Consider the following 22610-nt stretch of genomic DNA (forward strand, 5'->3'; position numbering starts at 1 on the left):
TCGTGACCCCATGGACCAGAGCACGCCAGGCACACCTATCCTTCACTGCCTCTTGCAGTTTGGCCAAACTCATGTTAGTAGCTTCGAGAACACTGTCCAACCATCTCATCCTCTGTCGTCCCCTTCTCCTTGTGCCCTCCATCTTTCCCAACATCAGGTTCTTTTCTAGGGAGTCTTCTCTTCTCATGAGGTGGCCAAAGTACTGGAGACTCAACTTCAGGATCTGTCCTTCTAGTGAGCACTCAGGGCTGATTTCTTTGAGAATGGATAGGTTTGATCTTCTTGCAGTCCATGGGACTCTCAAGAGTCTCCTCCAGCACCAGTGTGTATATTAGCACGTGTAAATCTGTCCTCTTTTGCCCTTCTTTTTGCTGTGAGGTGGTTGATGAATAAGTAGCAGTTCCACAAACCCTTCCTGCCTTGTGAGATATGATGCTTTTTGTTGGGTTGTTAGTATTCAAGTCGCAGAATCACTTCTCAGTAGGGGAAGCTTCTGCAGACTATGGAGAGTGTTACCCCAGCATTGTGAAAACCTGGGTCTTGCTATTGATATAAATAGGACTCCCCCCCCCCCCAGTCCCAGCACCTCTCAGGTGGGCACCATTGCCATTTTAAGAGAACAAAGGAGCTGTTCGGCATCATTTTTTCTAGAAAAATAGCACTGGATATAAATATTATGAATAAATTAAGTGAGCCCACTTTGGCAGGGTGACTAGATCTGGTTCAGTCCCCGGCATCTCCAGGTAGAGTTTGGAGAGATTCCTGCCTAGAACCCTGGAGAGTTGCTGCCAGCCAGAGCAGACAATGCTAAGTTAGATGGGCCAATGGTTTGACTCAGTGTCAGACAGCTTCCAGTGTTCACAGTCCTTGCCATAACATGTTCTCAGAAGTAAGTTTCACTATGTTTAACGAGGCTTGCTGCTGGTTAAGTGGACATAGGATTGCAGCCCTAGACACTTCTCCATTTTACAGCGAAATGATGGGCATAAAGAACCGGCTGTCTCCCCCCCCATCCCCATGCTCATCTCATCTCCATAACTGCCCAAGATGTCCCTTTTACAACAAGGCAGGTGAATGTCAGATCTCTAATGCAACACGTAAGTGACAGTGTCTGCGGCTAAATTACAACGGCCCCCCTTCAAAGGCACAACGTGCTTTCTTTTTTTATTACAGCCACTGTAGAGTTTAAGATGAACTTTTAAAAAGCAGGTAACACTCGTGGCAACCTCCTCCCCCAACCACCAAAAAAGCTCTCCGCTTAAACTGTTTTTGTGTTTAATGTCATCATGCCCGAAGGACTGGACTTGGGTAAATGTTAACATTAATATGGGATGGCATGCTAGATAAATAAAATTTATGAATGTCATGATGGCTACTTGGAGAAATGGCTTTGGAGAGGATTAGAAACTGATGCGGGGAGCACGTTAATCAGGAGCTACCGATCGCAGCAGCCAGGAACATAATCTCCACGTTCAGGAATGCCAGCTGTTGGAGACAAATGGCAGGGGATTGGCATGAAGAGCATAGGAAGAGTCCTTGATGGATCATGCCAAAGGCCCATCTAGTCCAGCATCCTGTTCTCACTGTGGCCAACCAGATGCCTGTATGTGAAGCCTGCAAGCAGGAGAGAAGCACTCTCCTACTTGCAAATCCCACAGCTTGGGAACCTCTGTCTTACTGGATTCCAGGCACCATTCAGGACCGACTAGATGAGGAGGAGTGGTGGAAGCCGGCTGATTCCCAGGGAAAGAACAGAGGGTAGGATTTGGATCCTGTTCCCTGGTGGTAGGAAATTGGCCACACCCCAGAGGAGGGGAAGAACTGGGAAGTACTGGAGGCTGGGAGCTTGAAGGATAGTGGAGAGGAGGAAGCAGGCAGGTGCCCCAGCACAGAGCAAGCACAGGAATCAGGCTTGGCAGTTCTACCATTACACAGAATTAAAATTCAAACACACATAATTTAAATACAAGATAAAACAATACTGTTGAAATATAAACACCCATAATTTAAATATGCAAATAAAACAACCTCATTAAAAGAACACAGCAGGAGAGTCAGGTTGAGAGATCAAGGGAATGCCTGTGTAAACACATGAATCTTCAAAGGTTGTGAATATTCAGCACCCTTCGGGGATGGAGGAATCTGTCAGTTCCAGTTTCTCTCAGCTTTCATTTTTTCAGTCTTGTTCAATTCACCCCATTTCCACACCAGTTTGTGAAGATAAAAAATCAAGTGCATGTGATATATATATTTTTTTACTAATTTCCATATGTGTTGCTCCTAATGTTTTTGTACACAATTTTGCAAAACATACTTTTTTGGAAGCACTTTTCCCTAACAGAATGCATTTTTGTACATTATTCTCACCAATGTATGCATTTTTATGGACAATTTCCTGTAATATATGCATTTCCCCACACATTTTCTGGTTGAAGAACCATATCAGAACATTCAGAAAAGTGCAAATCTCAAAAGGTGGCTGTTTTTCAGTTTGTGTATTGGTTTAGTCACTGGAAATAAGGTAGGTTCTCATAAAAAGGCAAACATAAGAATTCTGTTCCCTGGCCATTCCCAGCACCTTTACTGAACTCAAATTTTCATGACTAAGGACAAGAGAAGATCTACAGGAGAGAAGGAGAGAAGATCTACAGAGGGCAGTAGATCTACAGAGGGCTAAGCAGGGAAGGGGAGGTTTTCACCCTCTTTGTGTTGCCTGGTCTGCTCTTCTGGTTAGCAAGAGTGTTTCTGTGTTTTTGCTGCATCATTTTGTTTGACCTTTATGATATCTTCCTGAAGTTAAAAGAGTCTGTGCAGTTAAAAGAGTCTGTGCAGTTAAAAGAGTCCTGAAGTTAAAAGAGTGTGTGTGGGGTACTGCTTGACTGCTGGCTGAGTGAATTCAGCTGGGGTATGGTGAGGTCCAAGGCCTGCCTTGCTATAACAACAGATCAGTCCATAATAAGACCATGCCCATCCATGACTTGACTGTGGACGAACAGGGTGATCTGGCTTGCATTACTGAGACTTGGAAGACTGAGCGAGCTGGGTGAACCTGACCGTACTCAGCTGTGTCCACCTGGGTTCTTGGCACAGCACCAGGCTAGACTGGGGTGGGGTCAAGTGTGTGTTGCTATTGTCCATCTGCTTGACCAGAAAACCTATTGATCTTGTGTTGGGCCAGACAGACAGATTGGGGATCCTGCTGGTCTACTCACCACCCTGTTGCCTGGCAGCATCCTTGGGCTCTGGGGGACTTCGATATCCATACAGAGGCTGCTGTCGGGCGAGCTGGAGACTTCGTGGCTTCCATGACAACTAAGGGTCTCTCTCAAATGGTCATTGATCCAACACATCATTCAGGGCAGACCATTGATGTAGTCTTTGTCCCAACTGATATGAAGGATGGACCAAGGATGGTGAGCGGAATACAATGCATTCTTTTGTCATGGTTGGACCATTATCAGGCTAAGTTTGGGCTGATGGTGACAATTCTCCACTGTAAAGATAGTGGGCCTGTTTGGATGGCCTTTCCATGGAGACTAATGGAAACTGATGTCCCGTGGAGAAAGCTGGCAATCCTGTTCAAGCCTCACTGTGGAACAGCAAGCAATGGTCATTTGACACAATCGCTTCTGAGCATCCTCTCTGATGTTGTGGGGCCCAAGCAGCACCTTGATATTCTGGGCACCTCTGGGCTGTGAAGCAAGCTGGATGTCAGGGACGTGGCTGAATCGAACGCCTGGGAAGAGTCTGACTCTGGAGATGAAGGAATGCCAGTACAGAGGGAGCCAGAGTTGACTTGGGAGACGAAGGAATGCAATCACAGACAGAGCAGGAGTGGGTCAGTTTGCCCCCCCCCCCTTCATCAAGAGTTCCCAGACTCAGAGCAGCAGTGTTGGAAAACTCACAGGCAGAGGGAGAGGAGGAGATAGACGGCATTGAGGGGGTTGCTATGCAACCAGGAGAGAGGCAGCATTTAGAGCGCTCTTCTTTTGAGAGTGGGTGGAGGGAGTCCACCCACCTTCTCCCCGAACCAGAAGAGCTGAAAGTGTTGAAATGCAACAGAAGTACAAGAGAGGAGGGACTGGACTTTGGCACCCTTCGTGCTGTGAAATGGGCGGAGACTCAGAGTGACTAACTCATAGCTAAGAGCGGCAGGCTCAGAGCCGCTTTCTGGATGTTGATTGTAAATAAATGTACCATAAAACTGCCAGACTCATTAATTCTTATCGGACCTTGCTTGCCTGCCTGAGATCATTACACTGGATGAAAACTAGAGTGCAAGTGGTCAAAGTCTCTCTCTGAAGCCAACCAAATGTTGATTAGAGCATATAATCATGCTCACCATGTGGAAGTGTACTCTGAAAAGGAGGATTATTTTGCAGCTTGGATTGAATCCTCTAGTATCCACCTGGCAGAGTTATTTAAGAGATTCTGGTGTTTACTGGCTCCCACGGGTGGGTGGGGGGACTCTGGAGCATCTGAAGACCCACTATAACCAACTGGCTACACACTTCGAGGATAAATTCACTCAATTTCAAAGTGATCTTGACACTGCGCTTGCTGCAGCTCTGGTTAGATAAATATATTTTGTATGAATGGCCCTCTGTAAGAGAAACCAAACCATTGATTAGAGCAATTATTGTGTAAATGCTTTGTAATTTGTTCGATAAACACAGTGATTGTGTGAATGTTTCAAGGAAGCAAAGCTACATTTCTCATGTAAGGTGGCGGCAATGATAGATCTGTACAGTACTGGCAGTACTGAGATGTTTTCCAGAATGAAGTCTGTGTGCAGCTAACATAGGAATTTGTTCAGGCTTAGTTGGATGTTCTGGTTGGAAATGTCAACACCAACAAAGAGTAATGGTTGGATGCGGGGGGGGGGGGGGAGGATGCACACATCAGCTACCATATGGCCAACTCGTTGCTCCAAGTTGCAAGTTGGGATTAATCCTTCCTGAACTACAATGCAAACACAGACAAGAGATGCTCTCCAAAGAAAAAAGAGAGAGAAGGAAAAAAAGGGCTTGATTACAGAGCCACAAATAGACAGGCTCAAAAGCTCAGCCAGCATATTGGCTCTCATAAGTGTGGCCTGGTGGCTTTCTCTGAGCTTGTGCTGCTGTCTTGTTTAATATTCTCACGCCAGCAATGCCAGATGCAATTAACCTGATATGTATCATTTAGGTGCCTTGCCAAGTTTTCTTCCATTAGCAAGTGTCAGACGTGGAAAGGTCACTACAGAATGCTATTCGAAAAAGAAAACAAGCAATGTTGGAGGTGTAATATGTGGCAGCAGGTAGGCAAAAGCTAGGTTGGCAGGTCTATGTATAACTATCTATCCTCTATCTATCTATCTATCTCTATCTCTATCTCTATCTCTATCTCTATCTCTATCTCTATCTCTCATCAATCTATATCTATCATCTATCTATCTATCTATCTATCTATCTATCTATCTATCTCTATCTATCGTTTACCTATCTCTATCTCTCATCAATCTATATCTATCTATCTATCTATCTATCTATCTATCTATCTATCTAGTCTGATGTAGTGGTTAGAGTACTGGACCAGCACTGGAGAGACCCAGGTTCAGATCCCTACCCATTCATGAAGCTTGGACCCATCACTATGGGCTCATCCACACTTCCCCTTTCCCTATGATTTCTAGTCATGGGTGGGGAGCGGTCAGTGCTGTGATCTAAACCACTGAGCCTCTTGGGCTTGCTGATCAGAAGGTCGGCGGTTCAAATCCCTGCGACGGGGTGAGCTCCCATTGCTCTGTCCCAGCTCCTGCCAACCTAGCAGTTCGAAAGAATGCCAGTGCAAGTAGATAAATCGGTACCGCTGTGCAGTGGAGGAATTAGCTGCATGGGCGCCCAGATCGGCGGCTGGGCCATGCACCCGGCAGGTGGGGCGAGCTGTGTGGGGTGTGTCTGTGAAGTGATCCTCCACGCAATACGGCTTGGTGGGGCGATCCGCCACGCACTACAAATGTGGCGGCTCAAGCTACCATGCAAGGGGGCAGTGGGGTGAGCCCCTCATGATGTGCCATTTTGTCACCCCCCTCAGAGATGACACCCGGAGCGGACCGCCCCTCTTCCTATGCCCCTGCTGCTGTGGTGGGAAGGTAAACGACATTTCCGTGCACTCTGGTTTCCGTCACAATGTCCTGTTGTGCCAGAAGCAGTTTAGTCATGCTGGCCACATGACCCGGAAAGCTGTCTGTGGACAAATGCCGGCTCCCTTGGCCTGAAAGCGAGATGAGCGCTGCAACCCCATAGTCGCCTTTGGGATCCTTTACCTTTTACCTCTTCTAGTCATGGCTCTGAGAGGTTCTTTTGTCCTGCTGCTTCCCCTGGGAAAACCCACTGTTTCCTTCTGAATTGGAACAAATGTCCATCAGGGTTACTGCAGATGGATGTTTGTTTTGATTCAGCAGTAAACAGCGGGTTTTCCTGGGGAAAAGGACAAGACAAAATGAAAACCTCTTGGCCCCATGACTAGACATCATGGGCAAACAATAAATAATGGGACAAACAAAGAAATCGTGGGACAAACAGAAGTGTGGATGAGCTCAGTTTAATTTACCTCACAGTTTTGTTTGAAGGTAAAAATGGGAGAGAACCATCACTTAATGCTTTGCTGCTTGGAAGAACCATGGGAGATGAAATAAATTCATTTCTTTGCATTTCTATTTGCAGCTTCATATGTTAGCCATGAACGAACTATATTTCTCAGTGTTTAGATAAAGTGTATTTGTGCCGACTTGTTTGCAGAAAGCTTGTGCGGAGGTTAGACTATATTCTGGTTTAACTGAACATTCATCGTGGTTGGTTTATGGGGGTGGTCATGTGACAATGAACCTTCACCGTAATTTTCTTGCAGGGTGGATAGACATCTTCCAATTTCATCTCACACTTTTCAGTGCATTTCCCAGTCGCTTTCCTAACCACAAAAACTTACTTAATTAAAAATAAATAAATAAAGAAGTGAATTTGTTGAGGGTAGGGTGACAGACTGCTTTAACCCACTTTAGGTGTGCAGACCAAATTTCTGCTTTGAATTCCCCTCTTACAAAATAGTGACAGCCTAGAGACCCACTTCCTTCAAAATATGGCACACCAGACTTAGTGCTTTGACAGGCACTGCTGCTCATTCTGTTGAATGGGGCTTTGGACACCAGTCTTAAGGTCCTTTCCCGGTGGCTCCAGGGCTCTGCCTTTGAGAATCTATGGCTCCTCCCCAATGAATTAGCTTTGGTGGGATTATCAGGCCCCTTTGAACCCAAGAATTGCACGTCTCCAGGAGAGAGGCAGGCTCCGTTCCCGCTGGCAATCGGATCGACTTCAAACAGTTCTGTCGCGCTGAGCTCCAAAAGCAGGACAAATCCTTCTGTTTGCTCTCGTCTTCGTTTCTCCCCCTTTTATGCTTTGTACCGCATCTCAGAAGATTTAACAGTCACCAGGTTTTTGGCTTTCATGCCTGTGTGAAGGTGAGGGAACAGGCACGCTCGTCTCCAAGATGAATAAAGATTCAGAATGGAAATGGCGGCGGAGGGAGGAGAAAGTGAGAAAATGAGCAAAACAGGCGAGGAAAGAGGAGCAATGGGGGGAGACGTGATTGCTTAATTACACTCTGAACTTTTTATCTGCAGAGCCTTGGATTGCACCCCAATGAAAGCAAATGGCAGGCAGAGAGGTTTGGTGCAGATGGCGACCCAGTACAAACAGTTCTGGGCAAGCGATTGCTGGCAAGGTTTGTGCGTGTGTGTGTGGAAACTTTTCTAGGGTGTGCATGGGAAAAGGCAAGGATTTCCAGAGCTTCAGAAAAAAAAAACGTGCGAAATTCTGGTAGTACAGCTTACAGTGGTCAAGGGCTGCATTCCTATGACAGAGCTAGTGTGGCATCATGATGAGAGTGTTAGGCAAGATGTGGCAGACCAGGGTTCAAATCCCCCACTCAGCCATGAATTTTACTGGGTGACATATGACCCGTCACTCACTTTCTAACACTGAGGGTTGTTTTGAGGATAAAATGGGAATGCAGAGAATTTTGTATGCCACCTCGAGCTCCTTGGAGTAAAGGTGGGATAGAGGTGTAATGAATGAATAAATATAAATAATAAATAATGTATTCCATTTTCACAGCGTTAATTCTCACATTATCTCATTTCCAGGACTTTAATGACCATCTACATTAGTTCTGAGAATTTGCTGTGTGAAAGGTATGATCTGAAAGATGTGGGAGGCTGAGGTTCAACAACAACAACAACAACAACAACAACAACAACAACAACAACAACTTATTATTTATACCCCGCCCATCTGGCTGGGTTTCCCTAGCCACTCTGGGCAGCTCCCAACAAAATATTAAAATACAATAGTCCTTCAGATATTAAAAGCTTCCCTAAACAAGGGCTGCCTTCAGATGTCTCCTAAAAGTCTGGTAGTTGTTTTTTCCTTTGACATCTGGTGGGAGGGTGTTCCACAGGGTGGGCCCCACTACCGAGAAGGCCCCCTGCCTGTTTCTCTGTAACTTCACTTCTTGCAGTGAGGGAACCGCCAGAAGGCCCTCGGCACTGGACCTCAGTGTAATAATAATAATAATAATAATAATAATAATAATAATACATATATAAATAAAAATATTGGGTTTTAAGGCTCAAACTTGATTATTGTTTCTGAACTGATTAGTGTGTGCTATTAACTTTAATACAGATTAAGTGCAGTGGGCAGCATAAAAAGCTGGAAAGAGTATAACCCTGGGTTTATCATTGTTTATAAATGATAATGAAGGAATTGAGGGGAAGCCTATCACATTTGCAGATGACACCAAACTGTAACTAACGCCGCAGAAGACGGAACTGGGATTCAAGATGAATTTAACAGATTGAAGAACCAGGTCCAAACTAAGAAAATGAAATTCATTAGAGGCAAATGCAAGCTTCTACACTTGGGCAGTAATAAACGGCTGCACGGATATCAGATGTCTTGCCAGTAGTACATGGGGAAAGGAGCTAGGGGTCTTGGTGGACCACAAGCTTAACATGAGTCAACAATGTGATGCAGCAGCAAAAACAGCTAATGCTATTCTGGGCTGAATCAACAGAGGTTTAGCATCCTGATCATGGGAAGGAATAGTATCGCTCTGTTCTGCCTTGGTTAGACCACACCTGGAGTCCTTCTTAGATATTGACAAGAAGGATATTGACAAGCTGGAACATGTGCAGAGGAGGGTGACCAAGATGACCAAGGGTTTGGAAACCAAGCCTTATGAGGAACAGTTGATGGACCTGGGTATGCTTCGTCTAGAAAAGAGGAGACTGAGAGGAGATATGATAGCCACCTTCAAATATCTGAAGGGCTGTCCCATGGAAGATGGAGCAAGCTTGTTTTCTCCTGCTCCGGAGGGCAGGACCTGAACCAATGGATTTGAGTTGCGAGAGTAAGAGCTACGTATGCAACATCCCAAAAAGAGGCCTGTTTGTATGTAATGAGCATGTGCTGATCTACAGTGGATATATGCAGTATGAAGAAGAAGAAGAAGAGTTTGGATTTGATATCCCGCTTTTCACTACCCAAAGGAGTCTCAAAGCGGCTAACATTCTCCTTTCCCTTCCTCCCCCACAACAAACACTCTGTGAGGTGAGTGGGGCTGAGAGACTTCAGAGAAGTGTGAGTAGCCCAAGGTCACCCAGCAGCTGTATGTGGAGGAGTGTAGACACGAACCCGGTTCCCCAGATTACGAGTCTACCGCTCTTAACCACTACACCACACTGGCATAGCCATCTATTCTAGCAACAAAATCATCAAGTTTGCTGATGACATTACAGTGGTGGGGCTCATCTCAGGAAGGGATGAATCCGCTTATAGGAACGAGGTGGAGCGGCTTTGTGTTTGGTGTGGAGAAAATAATCTGGCTCTTAATACTGCCAAGACCAAGGAACTGGTAGTGGACTACGGGGGAGGGGGTGTGTGGATATTCAGCCCCTGTATATTGGCAGGGATCGGGTGGAGAGGGTGACTGTATTCAAGTTTTTAGGAGTGACTATCGAGCAGGGTATGACTTGGAGTGCGAATACCACTGCTCTGATCAAGAAAGCCCAGCAGAGAACTTGTTTTCTCAGACTTTTAAAGAAGAACAATCTGAGTGAGAAACGGCTGGTGTCCTTTTACCGCAGCTCCATAGAGAGCATTCTTACATATTGTATTTGTGCTTGGTTCTCCAGTTGTATAGTAATGGAGAAGAAGAAGAAGAAGAAGAAGAAGAAGAAGAAGAAGAAGAAGAAGAAGAAGAAGAAGAAGAGTTTGGATTTGATATCCCGCTTTTCACTACCCTAAGGAGTCTCAAAGCGGCTAACATTCTCCTTTCCCTTCCTCCCTCACAACAAACACTCTGTGAGGTGAGTGGGGCTGAGAGACTTCAGAGAAGTGTGACTAGCCCAAGGTCACCCAGCAGCTGCATGTGGAGGAGTGGAGACACGAACCCGGTTCCCCAGATAACGAGTCTACCGCTCTTAACCACTACACCACACTGGCTCTCCAGTGTGCTCCAGAAGGTCATAACCACAGCCGGAAATATTATTGGTCATCCCCTCCAATCTTTGGAAGAGCTATACAGTTCCCGTTGCCTTAAAAAAGTAAAAAATATTTTAAAAGATCAATCTCATCCTGGATATAGTATTTTTGCGCCACTGCCTTCGGGCAAGAGATATAGAACAATTAAATCAAGAACAAATAGATTAAAAAATAGTTTCTATCCAAGAGCTATAACCATCTTAAATGCTGTAACTAGAGAGTTGTGATGGGTATGTATGTATGTGTATGTATGTGTAGCTTAAGTGTGTTCTATGTTGTTTTTATGGGATGGCATCCGATTTCATTGTACTGTACAATGACAATAAAGAAATCTTATCTTACCTTATCTATCTTATCTTATCATCATATCTTATTTAGAAAGAACAATGATCTTTGAAGTTGAAATATGGAGGGGTGGGAGACTTTGTCCAGGTGACCTTTGTGCCCAGGTGTTAACTGTGGATGGGTTGCTTGATGGCCCTGCTGTGGGGCTGTTTAGAAGTGTCTTTGAGAAAGAAACGAGATGCTACACCAGTGCTTTGTTTCTTTAAAAAAAGGGTGCTGGTACTCTGGGTGGTTGCCCTGGGCACAAAATTTCCTCGGGGCCAGGAAAAGAATTACATGTAAAACAATTACATGTTTTACTGGAACTTCACTAAGATTGTGATATATAGCTATTACATGATGCATGATAATTAAATGACTTGCTGCCACAGCAGACCTTTTTCTGTACTCTCAGTACCTAACCCCAGGTAGTGTGGTTGCTGACCAGGTAGTGTGGTTGCTGACCTTGAGCCAGACATCCTGGAGAGTGAAGTCAAATGGGCCTTAGAAAGCCTTGCTAACAACAAGGCCAGTGGAAGTGATGATATTCCAGCTGAACTATTTAAAATCCTAAAAGATGATGCTGTTAAGGTGCTACACTCAATATGCCAACAAGTTTGGAAAACACAGCAGTGGCCAGAGGATTGGAGAAGATCAGTTTACATCCCAATCCCAAAGAAGGGCAGTGCCAAAGAATGCTCTAACTACCGCACAATTGCACTCATTTCACACGCTAGCAAGGTTATGCTTAAAATTCTACAAGGCAGGCTTAAGCAGTACGTGGACCGAGAACTCCCAGAAGTGCAAGCTGGATTTCGAAGGGGCAGAGGAACCAGAGACCAAATTGCAAACATGCGCTGGATTATGGAGAAAGCTAGAGAGTTCCAGAAAAACATCTACTTCTGCTTCATTGACTACGCAAAAGCATTTGACTGTGTCGACCACAGCAAACTATGGAAAGTTCTTAAAGAAATGGGAGTGCCGGATCACCTCATCTGTCTCCTGAGAAATCTCTATTTGGGACAAGAAGCTACAGTTAGAACTGGATATGGAATAACTGATTGGTTCAAAATTGGGAAAGGAGTACGACAAGGCTGTATATTGTCTCCCTGCTTATTTAACTTATATGCAGAATTCATCATGAGAAAGGCTGGGCTGGATGAATCCCAAACCGGAATTAAGATTGCCGGAAAAAATATCAACAACCTCAGATATGCTGATGATACAACCTTGATGGCAGAAAGTGAGGAGGAATTGAAGAACCTTTTAATGAGGGTGAAAGAGGAAAGCGCAAAATATGGTCTGAAGCTCAACATCAAAAAAACTAAGATCATGGCCACTGGTCCCATCACCTCCTGGCAAATAGAAGGGGAAGAAATGGAGGCAGTGAGAGATTTCACTTTCTTGGGTTCCATGATCACTGCAGATGGTGACAGCAGTCACGAAATTAGAAGACGCCTGCTTCTTGGGAGAAAAGCAATGACAAACCTAGACAGCATCTTAAAAAGCAAAGACATCACCTTGCCAACAAAGGTCCGTATAGTTAAAGCTATGGTTTTCCCAGTAGTAATGTACGGAAGTGAGAGCTGGACCATCAAGAAGGCTGATCGCCGAAGAATTGATGCTTTTGAATTATGGTGCTGGAGGAGACTCTTGAGAGTCCCATGGACTGCAAGAAGATCAAACCTATCCATTCTCAAGGAAATCGGCCCTGAGTGCTCACTAGAAGGACAGATCCTGAAGTTGAGGCTCCAGTACTTTGGCCACCTCATGAGAAGAGAAGACTCCCTGGAAAAGACCCTGATGTTGGGAAAGATGGAGGGCACAAGGAGAAGGGGACGACAAAGGATGAGATGGTTGGACAGTATTCTCGAAGCTACTAACATGAGTTTGGCCAAACTGCGGGAGGCAGTGAAGGATAGGCGTGCCTGGCGTGCTCTGGTCCATGGGGTCACGAAGAGTCGGACACGACTGAACGACTGAACAACAACAACAACAACAGTACCTGACTGTGCACGCTTATTTTCACCACAGGATCACACCATCCAGCAATCTGCCAGGACACAGGCTCATGCCTCCAGTGTTTTTCTTTTTCTTTTTAAAGTAAAAAAAGTGCAGGTACTCACCATGAAGTTGTTACCGTAGGTGCCACACTTTTAACTCTTTTTTTGGGGGGGGGAGCTTCCGGTACTGTGTACCCTTGCATACCCCCAGAAAAAGCACAGCGCTTACACCAGTTGGAATTTGCTTGTTGGGGCCAACACAAGGAACTGTGGGGTCCGTGTGGGGCTGCCCCTGATGCTGCCCATTGGGGATTGCAACTTGGAGGATCTCAATATTCTCTGGCTCTGGACTGGGCTTGCCTATCCAGGCTGGCCATTGGGGGCCTTCCTGGACAGGTAAAGGTAAAGGTATAAGGACCCCTGACCATTAGGTCCAGTTGTGGACGGCTCTGGGGTTGCGGCGTTCATCTCGCTTTACTGGTCGAGGGAGCCGGCGTACAGCTTCCGGTTCATGTGGCCAGCATGACTAAGTCACTTCTGGCAAACCAGAGCAGCACACGGAAATGCCGTTTACCTTCCCACTGGAGTGGTACCTATTTATCTACTTGCACTTTGACGTGCTTCAAACTGCTAGGTTGGCAGGAGCAGGGACCGAGCAACGGGAGCTCACCCCGTCACGGGGATTAGAACCGCTGACCTTCCGATCAGCAAGCCCTAGGCTCTGTGGTTTAACCCACAGCGCCACATGCATCCTGGACAGGTAGTGCTGTATAAAAGCTTCCTGTTGAGGCTGGGGCTTGGCCTGAACAACAAAGCTTCCTTGGCTCTTATGTGTTTCTGTTTGCTCTCGGTGTGGACTCCCAGAGTCCTTGCCCCGGCTCACCTCTGACAGCTGCCGAGGGCTTAGCCATGGCAGCGCTCCGTTTTTTTTTCTCCATTGCCTTATATAATCTTTATGTGCAGCTGACAGGTCTCATATTCAACTTGCCAGGAAAAAAGGGTCCCCCCGCTCCAAATTTTTAAAATGACAGCCAGCTAGCAAAGGGATAAATCAAGCTAACTTGTAACATGCAGGATCCTCTTCTGCATTCGTCTCCACCTGCTGTAGAAATGTTTCTGCTCCTATTAGCCAGATACGAATTAAAAGCAACAACAATCCTGCCTCCCTGTATCAGTTCACTCGGCTGAATTCTGCAGACTGTTGCGAGAGAATTACATTTTGTAGCCGTTCCGAGCGTGGCGTCTTCTAATTGAGATGTCTAAATCGCTTCGAGCATCCTCAGTTGAAAACCAATTAATACATATCGCACTCAAAACAGCCCTTTTTGTTAAGGCTCAATTAAGGGAGATATAATGAGGCCATCCCAGGTGAAACTCTTGGCACATGTTGCGTGTGCTCCATTTTGAATGATAGCTGTGACGTGCAGGCTGGCTTTGAACTAGTTTTTTGTCTGTCATTCACGCCCGCAAAAAAACCCTATAGGCGCAAGCATAAATGAGAACTTGATTGACTTTTTAAAAGCTGCCTTAAATAAGAGATGAAGTTTAGTTAACTTCCTTAGAGGCATGGGAAAGCGATGATTTACCTTTGCAATGCTCCCCGTGTCCGTAGTCCTAGCAGACTTCGCCGAGATATTAGCAGTCGCTGCTTGGGTTTCATTCTGACCCCTACACAGTGGTTTCCGGCAACCACAGATGTATTTAATTTTTAATTACTGGTGTGGCAGTTTTTGTTTCTAGCTTAGGAGTGTGTTGAGCTGAACTGAGGATTATCCACGTGATCTGTCAGTTAGTTCATTTAGGAAATTATTTCTGGCTTTGCATTTCCAGCTCATTTCTTCACAATACGTTATAGCAAAATACCTGTGGCAGAGGCACATTCAGGGCAGTGCAAGTGGTGCAGTGGCACTGGGTGCGCAGTCGAGGAAGGCGCCTTCTCAAAGCCTGGTGAGTGCTTGCCTAGCATCTGAAAGGAGCCGTGAGGGCTCTGACAGGGTCTTAAGTCCTCCTGCCTCCTTCCCAAAGCTGGCCAAGTGCCTACCAGACTTTGGGGACAAGGAAGGCTGAAAAAAGTTCCCTACCTATGAGCGAAAATCATGAAGCTGTCTTCAGCCTGACCAGCGAAAAAACAACTGCCCCGTGGTGAAATGCCACTTTAACTGCTATTTACTATATAGATTTTTTTCAATGAATCTGGGGACACTTTTTTTTTGGGGGGGGGGGAAAGCTGAGTAGCAACAGGGAATCAGTAGTGGGGATGGTGAGGCAAAAGACCCTGGGCCCAAGCACACATGCATATTGTATAAAGGTGCAAAGCCCTTCTTTTGCACCCTGTGAAACATAAATGCGAAGAGTTTTTAAAAAACTGGGCAGCGGCCACCTGCCCTTCAACTCCCGAGCCTCCCCTGAGCAGTCAAAACAAAGGGGGAAGGGGGAAGGAGATCTGTACCGCTGGACACCCCCAGTTCCCCTTTTGCAGCAGCGGCAGTCATATGCACACATCATATGGGGACTTCCGGCGAGGAAAAATGGGAGGTGCCATGGCAGCGAGCAGCTCCTGAAGCCAGCCAGAGCCAACTGCGCTACCAGGCTGGCTCCGGGCTGCTGAGGCTGCCGCTGCTACATTTCCCAGGGACAGATTTGCAAATTCAGGGACCGTCCCCGGGAATCGGGGACATCTGGTAACCCTAATTTACTAGGCAGTCTCTTCCATCTCTCTGGTGATGTGCACAATAGACTGGAGCAGTTAAGTGATACTTATAGCAGTCAACCTTCCCTTTTTTTGCAGTGGGAAACGGCGCTGGAATAAGGGAATTTCCCACAAAAAAGGGAAAGTCGACGGCTATGGTGATACTTCACTGAAATCCTCCACAGACACTGGATGCAGCTGCCGATAGCTCGCATGCAAAAGAATGGTGTTTTGTGCCACTTTCAAGAATGGTATTGCTTTACATCTTGCATTATGTATCATATTTGCGGTGCATAATTCTGCGGCAATAATGCCAGGCGCACACAGCCTTGAATTGAATGGCACTTTGCTTTTGGGGGGGGGGTGGGATTGGGGAGAGGCATAGTCAAGATGGGAAGAATGCTCCATGCAGATGATAATGGTCCTGATGATATCCTATTTTTCAATGAGCAGCTGCACCATCATAATGTTATTTAATGTGTGTGTGTGTGTGTGTGTGTGTGTGTGTGTAAGATGAGCAGTGTAGCATCTGGGGCTCTCCTGACTGTAAAAACATGACGTTTTTCTCTTCTACGCTTGCTGAATTTCACAACTGTTGGGGGACATGCTTCTCTTTTGCAGCAAAGCCCTGGGGGGTTGAATCCAGCCCCCCAAACCAAGCCTCTCTACCTGCCCTCCAGGACTCACCCCAGTGCATAGCCCCTCCTCAACCAGTGTTAGGCTTCGGGGAATTCTATCCCTCCCTCCAGTGGCAGCAAGAAGGAAAAAAATAAAAATAAACAAAAATAAACGAAGAAGAGTTCTTACTAATGAGTTTATTCAATCATCACAGCGAGAGACAAGGAATGCAGTCTGCCTTCTGTTAACAGTGTTGTTCCAACTGAGCTCCTCGCCCCTCCCTTCCTAGCAACAGCACTTCCCCTTACAGTAGCTGCCAGGGGTTAATTGTCTCCGAGTCCTTTGCTCTTGCTCTCTCAATGGATGTTGAGTTCTGGGAGAAGGGGGGGGGGTCAGAAATACTCTCCAGTGATAATGTGTCAGCTGGCTGCTCTGTCTCTGTCTCCCCTCTCCCAACACCTCCCAACTCTTCTGTTCGCCTGTCCCTGAGCTGTGACCTTCCTCAGACCACTGCAGTAATTCAATACTGCCTTCCTCTTCTCTGGAAGCAACAAACAGAAGGGCGGGCGATATTCCCCATTCCTCCTCAATCTCGTCTCCTTCAGTCCAGACCCTGACAACCAGTGATAAAGCCAGGGCGGTGTAGCAGTTAGTGCTGGTAGAGGGTTCAAGTCCCCACTCAGCCATGAAGCTCACTGGGTGACCAAGGGCCAGTCCCTTACTCTCAGCCTTGTGAGGATAAAATGGGCAGGAGAACGGACTTCCGGTGGAGCGCCATTCCGATTCAGTCGGGTCCCCTCTCAGCTCCGAGGGGGGGGGCAGTGTTTTTGGGGCCAGGAGTGACCACAACCGCACTGTGGGCTCCGTTTAAACCTCAGGAGGGGAAAGGGAATGGGAGGGGCGAAGTTAGACAGGAGGGGTGTGGGGTAAGGTAGGATTTAGGGATATTATGAAGGCTGAATATGGACTCCGACACCAGAGGGAAAACGGTTTATGAGAATGGAAGAAATGTATAGGTATTTGTTAAGATGTGATTTTTTAATATATCTGAAATTGGAATCAGGGAAAGTATAGGTTACAGCATAACAAAGTTAAGTGAAGAGAGGATAAAAGAAGTTAAGATGTGGAACTTGATGTTTTATTAGATAAGAATAAGTTTTAAAAATTTAAGATATTTTGATTATGATTGTTAAATTAAGATTAGAAGTAAGAAAGTAGATTTTACAATGTTACAAAGTTACTAAAGAAGATTAGAAATGAACGCAGAAGAGAAGATGTGAGGAAGTCCCAAGCTTAGGATTTTAAAGAAGATGAGGTTAAGTAAATAATTGTTTTGTTTGTGTCTATTTTGTGTAGTTTATGTAGTGTTTGTATTTGTTTTTTGTGTATTTTTATTGTTAAAACCCAATAAATTCTTATTTTTAGAAATGGGCAGGAGAACTATACATGCTACCTTGAGCTCCTAGGAGGAAAGCTGGGATTTAGATATAGTGAATAAGCTACACATCATCCTGGCTCTGCTTCATGTCCTCCTTGAGTGCTTCTGCCTGGCTGGAATGTAGCCTTGACTTCTGATCATGCCTCTTGCTTCCCGGGATGGAGGATAGATAAGGGTGTCTGTGTCCCTCTCTGTGTGTGTGTGTGTGTGTGGAAACCAGCCTATAGTATAAATGTAACATATGCATTAATTGCTCCACCCACTATTGTCTCTAGCCCCACCCACCACTTTCTTGTGCAAGGTCACCCAGAGGAGTGTACAACCTTCAGCCTGAAAAAAAGTAGAGAAAGTTTCCTATGGAGACCCGGTACCTACAATTAACAAGAAAGGGGGGTGCTGTAATTCAGAAAGGCCTGAGTCCGAAATCTTCCACCCTGATAGGCTCACTGCACACAATGCATGTCAGTAGCTAAGCAGTAGTCAAATCATGGGTGTGGCTTTTGCTGGATGACACCACTTTGCACCACGAAGAAAGAATAATCTAAGACATTATCCTGTGCATTACTGTTATTGTTATTAAATTTATATGCGCCCCTAATATTTATCACATTTATATCCCACTTCACTTGTAGAGTTGCGGCAATGGAATCCCTGATGTGGACATTGTGCAGAGTAGAAATGAATTTGCTCTTCACCACAATAATGGGTTTCAAAGCTTTGCTGGAAACAGTCTTTAAATAGTAACAAAATAAACGTTGGCAAAAAAATACGAAGTAACACATTGCTCTTAAACAAACAAGCAATGTGTTCTTGTCATATTTAAGTCCATAAAACAGTTGAATAAATCTCCTCTCTCTGGTCCCAGAGAGAGACCCTAAGCAACTTGCTTCTTTATCACCTCTGGCTTCATTTCTGACAAAGTCTTAGGTCCCAGGTTTCACCTTCTTGCTGTGAGAGATCTGTAGCTCAGATTATGGGCAATGACTCATCATTTAGGCTAAAGATTGAAAGAGAAACATCCAACCTTTTCTGCCGAATTTGCCAGAGTGAAACCTCCTGTGCCTAATGCAAACTTCTCTTTGCAAAATGTTTTCAAACACAATGCATACAAACACTGCATATTTTGCATATTAAACTTTTATCTTCACTTCAATGGGGTGCACACTTCCCCCTCACTGTATTCTTACAAAGGGCAAGTTAGGCAGAGAGACTTCAACCTTTACAAGGTCAACCTATGACTTTAATGGCTGACTGGGGATTCAAATCCTAGTTCAACGTGTTAATCACTGCCCCACACTTCCAAAGTAGGCTTCTTAGAAGTTTAGAAGCATAAAAACCCACAGCAGAAACATTAATGTACCCATAATTAAAATACAGTACAATCCCATTAAAACAAGAATGTCACAGTCGTAGCTGTTTCTGCCAGCATGGTCTCCTGTAGAACTTATTAGTTGGGGCACAATATGAAAAAGCTTGCAGATTTTGAGCCATTATGCCTCAGTTGTTTTGCTTCTTCACATAAGGGGAGGGAGGTCTAGATTCCTGTAAACATGCCACAGTATATAACTAATGGTTGGTAGAAGTAAGGACACCTGCAAAATTTGATTTTTGGAAATTCCAATGGGAACCTACCTGAGCTACACCTGCTGGACCAAATTGCAGATTGGAATGCAATATTTGGTTTTTGCACGTCTCCCAATATTGCGATACAGTTATCGGCTTAAAAAAGCACTGTCTAAAATGATAAAATATGTTTAGAAATGCATTGAGATTAAATATTATTTAAACACATAATTGTGATGAAATACAGATTTAAAAATAAATTCTACTGCTGGTTTGTTTGTTTTTTTTTAACCTGAAAAATGCAGGATAATATAGAACCAGTCGCAGGAATGAAAAAATGTAAAACAAACATAAGCTGGAAACAAACCGCTCTGTCTATCCCTAAAACAGAAGTATTTTGAGGTGGTTTAATTTCTCAACACATTTTTTGTTTCAAATATTTCGCTTTCTATTCCTTTGAATTGCACTCCTATTATTTTCCAACTTGTTTTCTTCCTCACAATTGATTTCAAATGTAGATCCAGGCGGCTGTCTGTTCTTGGCGCCGTCTGTGTTTTCCATCCAAATGTCATGACATTTTCAGGCGCTCTGCTACCTGCCCTACTCCTTGAGGGCATCAGATCTGAGAAATTTCAAATCAATAGAAGAAAGGGCCCTAGTTTTAGAGGTCCCGTTTTATACATGTCAATTTCACTGCCCACACATACACTCCCCTGCCTTTGTGACCTGTACAAGCTGTTCCAGAACTGCTTCAAATTTTCATCCCTATTAAAAAAAAAATAGAAATTGAGAAGCAGTGTGGTCCTGTGGATAGGGTATTAGAACAGGAGTGGGAAGAACCTTCTTCAAATCCATAATGAGCCATGGAACTCACTGGGTGACTTTGGAGCACCATTGTTATTTCAGCCTAGCCTACCTCATGAGGTTGTTGTGTGGACAAAAGGAGGAGGCTGTGTGTGGAAAATTCTGTACTCCACCTTGAGCTTCTTAGAGGAAAGATGGCCTACAAATGTAATCAATCAATCAAAATGTGTTGGCCTTCCCCCAAAGTGACGCTGCATTTTCAGGACATGGGTCCACAATGGCCTTTGTGGTTTTTGCAACTGTGGGATTTCCCACATGGTTAGCTTGCAGACCAGCACAGGGGTGGGCAACCCACAGCCCTAGGAAGATAGGTGACCCTTGGCTTAAATCCACAGATCATGAGATAAAAGATAAGAGAACTGAAAGATGCTCCTCAGCAAAACTCCAGAAGCTGCCTTATACTGAGTCAGACTATTGGTCTATCTAGCTTGGTATCATCTACACCAGGGTTTCCCAAACTTGGGTCTCCAGCTGTTTTTGGACTAGAATTCTCATCACCCCTGACTACTGGTCCTGCTAGCGAGGGATGATGGGAGTTGTGGTCCAACAACAGCTAGAAACCCAAGTTTGGAAAACCCTGATCTACACTGATTGGCAGTGGCTCCGCAGGATTTAAGAGAGGAGACTCTCACAGCCCTACCTGAAGATCTGGAGAACCTGGGACCTTCTGCATACAAAGCAGATGCTCCATGACTGGACACCTGTTTTGCCCAACCTCTTGCCCAACCAGCTGTTGGCTGAGTGATGATGCTGGACTGCTGCTCATATAACAATGTCATTTATTTTTCTCTCTCCGGTTGGTGCAGTTCATATAATTCTGAAGACATCCTGTACACAACAAGTTGCCCCTCCTTTTCTTTCATTCCCTTCCCCACTCAGATCTGTGATCGCTGTTCAAAACAACCCTTGTTCCTTTATGTGGGACACTTATCTGTAGCTCCAAATATGTGATTTTTTTAAAACTTCAGAAACAGGAAACCACAGATATTCATTTCATCTCTCCGTCTCGGGGCCTTTAGAGACTTGCACAACCGGGAGCTGCATATCCAAATACATGTTAGTATTCTGCTCATGCCAGCATCTTCCCCAAGGATAAAACCACAAAAAATGAAATGTTGCAAATGGCCCATATTCTTGCTGAAGGAGCAATGGTATAGATCCTGTGTTTGTTGATTAGATCTCTCTCTCTCTCTCTCTCTCTCACACACACACACAGAGAGAGAGAGAGAGAGAGAGAGTTTTGGGACACAACCTAGTGGCTTTTTATTTAACTGGTTGATTCTACCTCTCATATGAAGAGTTATTTGTCAAATGCATGCAGCTTCTTTCCAAAGACCTTTCATTTAAAGTACATGAGAAAGCTTGACATTATTATTGTTATTCTTTAAATTCCATCTGCTCCTTCTTCATTTAAATATGGCGGCTGTTAATGTGATTTGCCATGTACATTGTAATTTGAACATCCAAAGTGCATCATTAAAACCTTAATTTTTATAACTTTTTAATGTAGCTCTTAAAGACATAAGAAGCTTTTCACAAAATGATAAAATGAGCAAGTTCACTTCCCCGTATTACCGATGGGTTACTGAGATCCAATTTAAGCATTGCCCTTGCAGACTCCCTTTTCTCCTGTGACGGCACATGGGTGGGGTTGTAGCTGCCCTCGCTTTAGAAGGAGGCAGGACAAAGCACATTATCTGCAGGCATCCATCATGTCTATATGCAGGCCAGCAATGGGCAAAGTCATGAGTGTATAAAGACAGAGTCTCAAACCTGCTTAGTTTGCACTTCCTGAAACAATACATGAACCAAGGCTCAGTTACCCCTCAAAATTCACACTGCTCCAAATGTTGCAACGCCGACCTCCAACCCTGCTGAGATGCAAATATATATTACGGGAAAGTGTGCATAAAAATGAAGAGATTAGTGAAAATGAAATACGAAAGTGCACCATACCAGTGGAAACTGCTTGCAAAAAAGAATGAAAGAGTAGATTAGGTTATCTTGCATGCAAAAACCCATATACAGTGGTACCTCCAGTTGCGGACGGGATCTGTTCCGGAGGTCCGGCCGGATCCCAAGGTTTTCGCAACCGGAGAAACCGCTTCTGCCCACACATGCACAGCGGTAGAGCGCTTCTGCGCATGTGCGTGCAGCAAAAACCTGGCAAAATACTTCTGGGCTTGCCGCTTACGCATCCCGAAGTTTTCGTAAGTGGAGGGATACGTAAGCGGAGGTGCCACTGTTTTTGGAGGACTGCTGGTGAATTTTCATTAGTGCCTTTTATAAAAATAAATTGCAAGCTGTTGCAGAAGTGTGGCGAACTTAATATTGGAGAGATGAGAAACGGAGAGAAACTGAAATGGGCAGATTTGCCTATCCCTTGTCCAGATAACAGAGAGCAGGAAATACGGCATGGTCACCCTGGACCTGCCATGACCAAAGGGTACACCAGCTGTAAGAAGGCTGGTTGATACTAGCTCAGAGGCATGCAGATCACCAAACTGCCATGGAAATTCTGGAAACTG

The sequence above is a fragment of the Lacerta agilis genome, chromosome 13, assembly GCF_009819535.1.
Source record: "Lacerta agilis isolate rLacAgi1 chromosome 13, rLacAgi1.pri, whole genome shotgun sequence".
NCBI lineage: Eukaryota > Metazoa > Chordata > Lepidosauria > Squamata > Lacertidae > Lacerta > Lacerta agilis.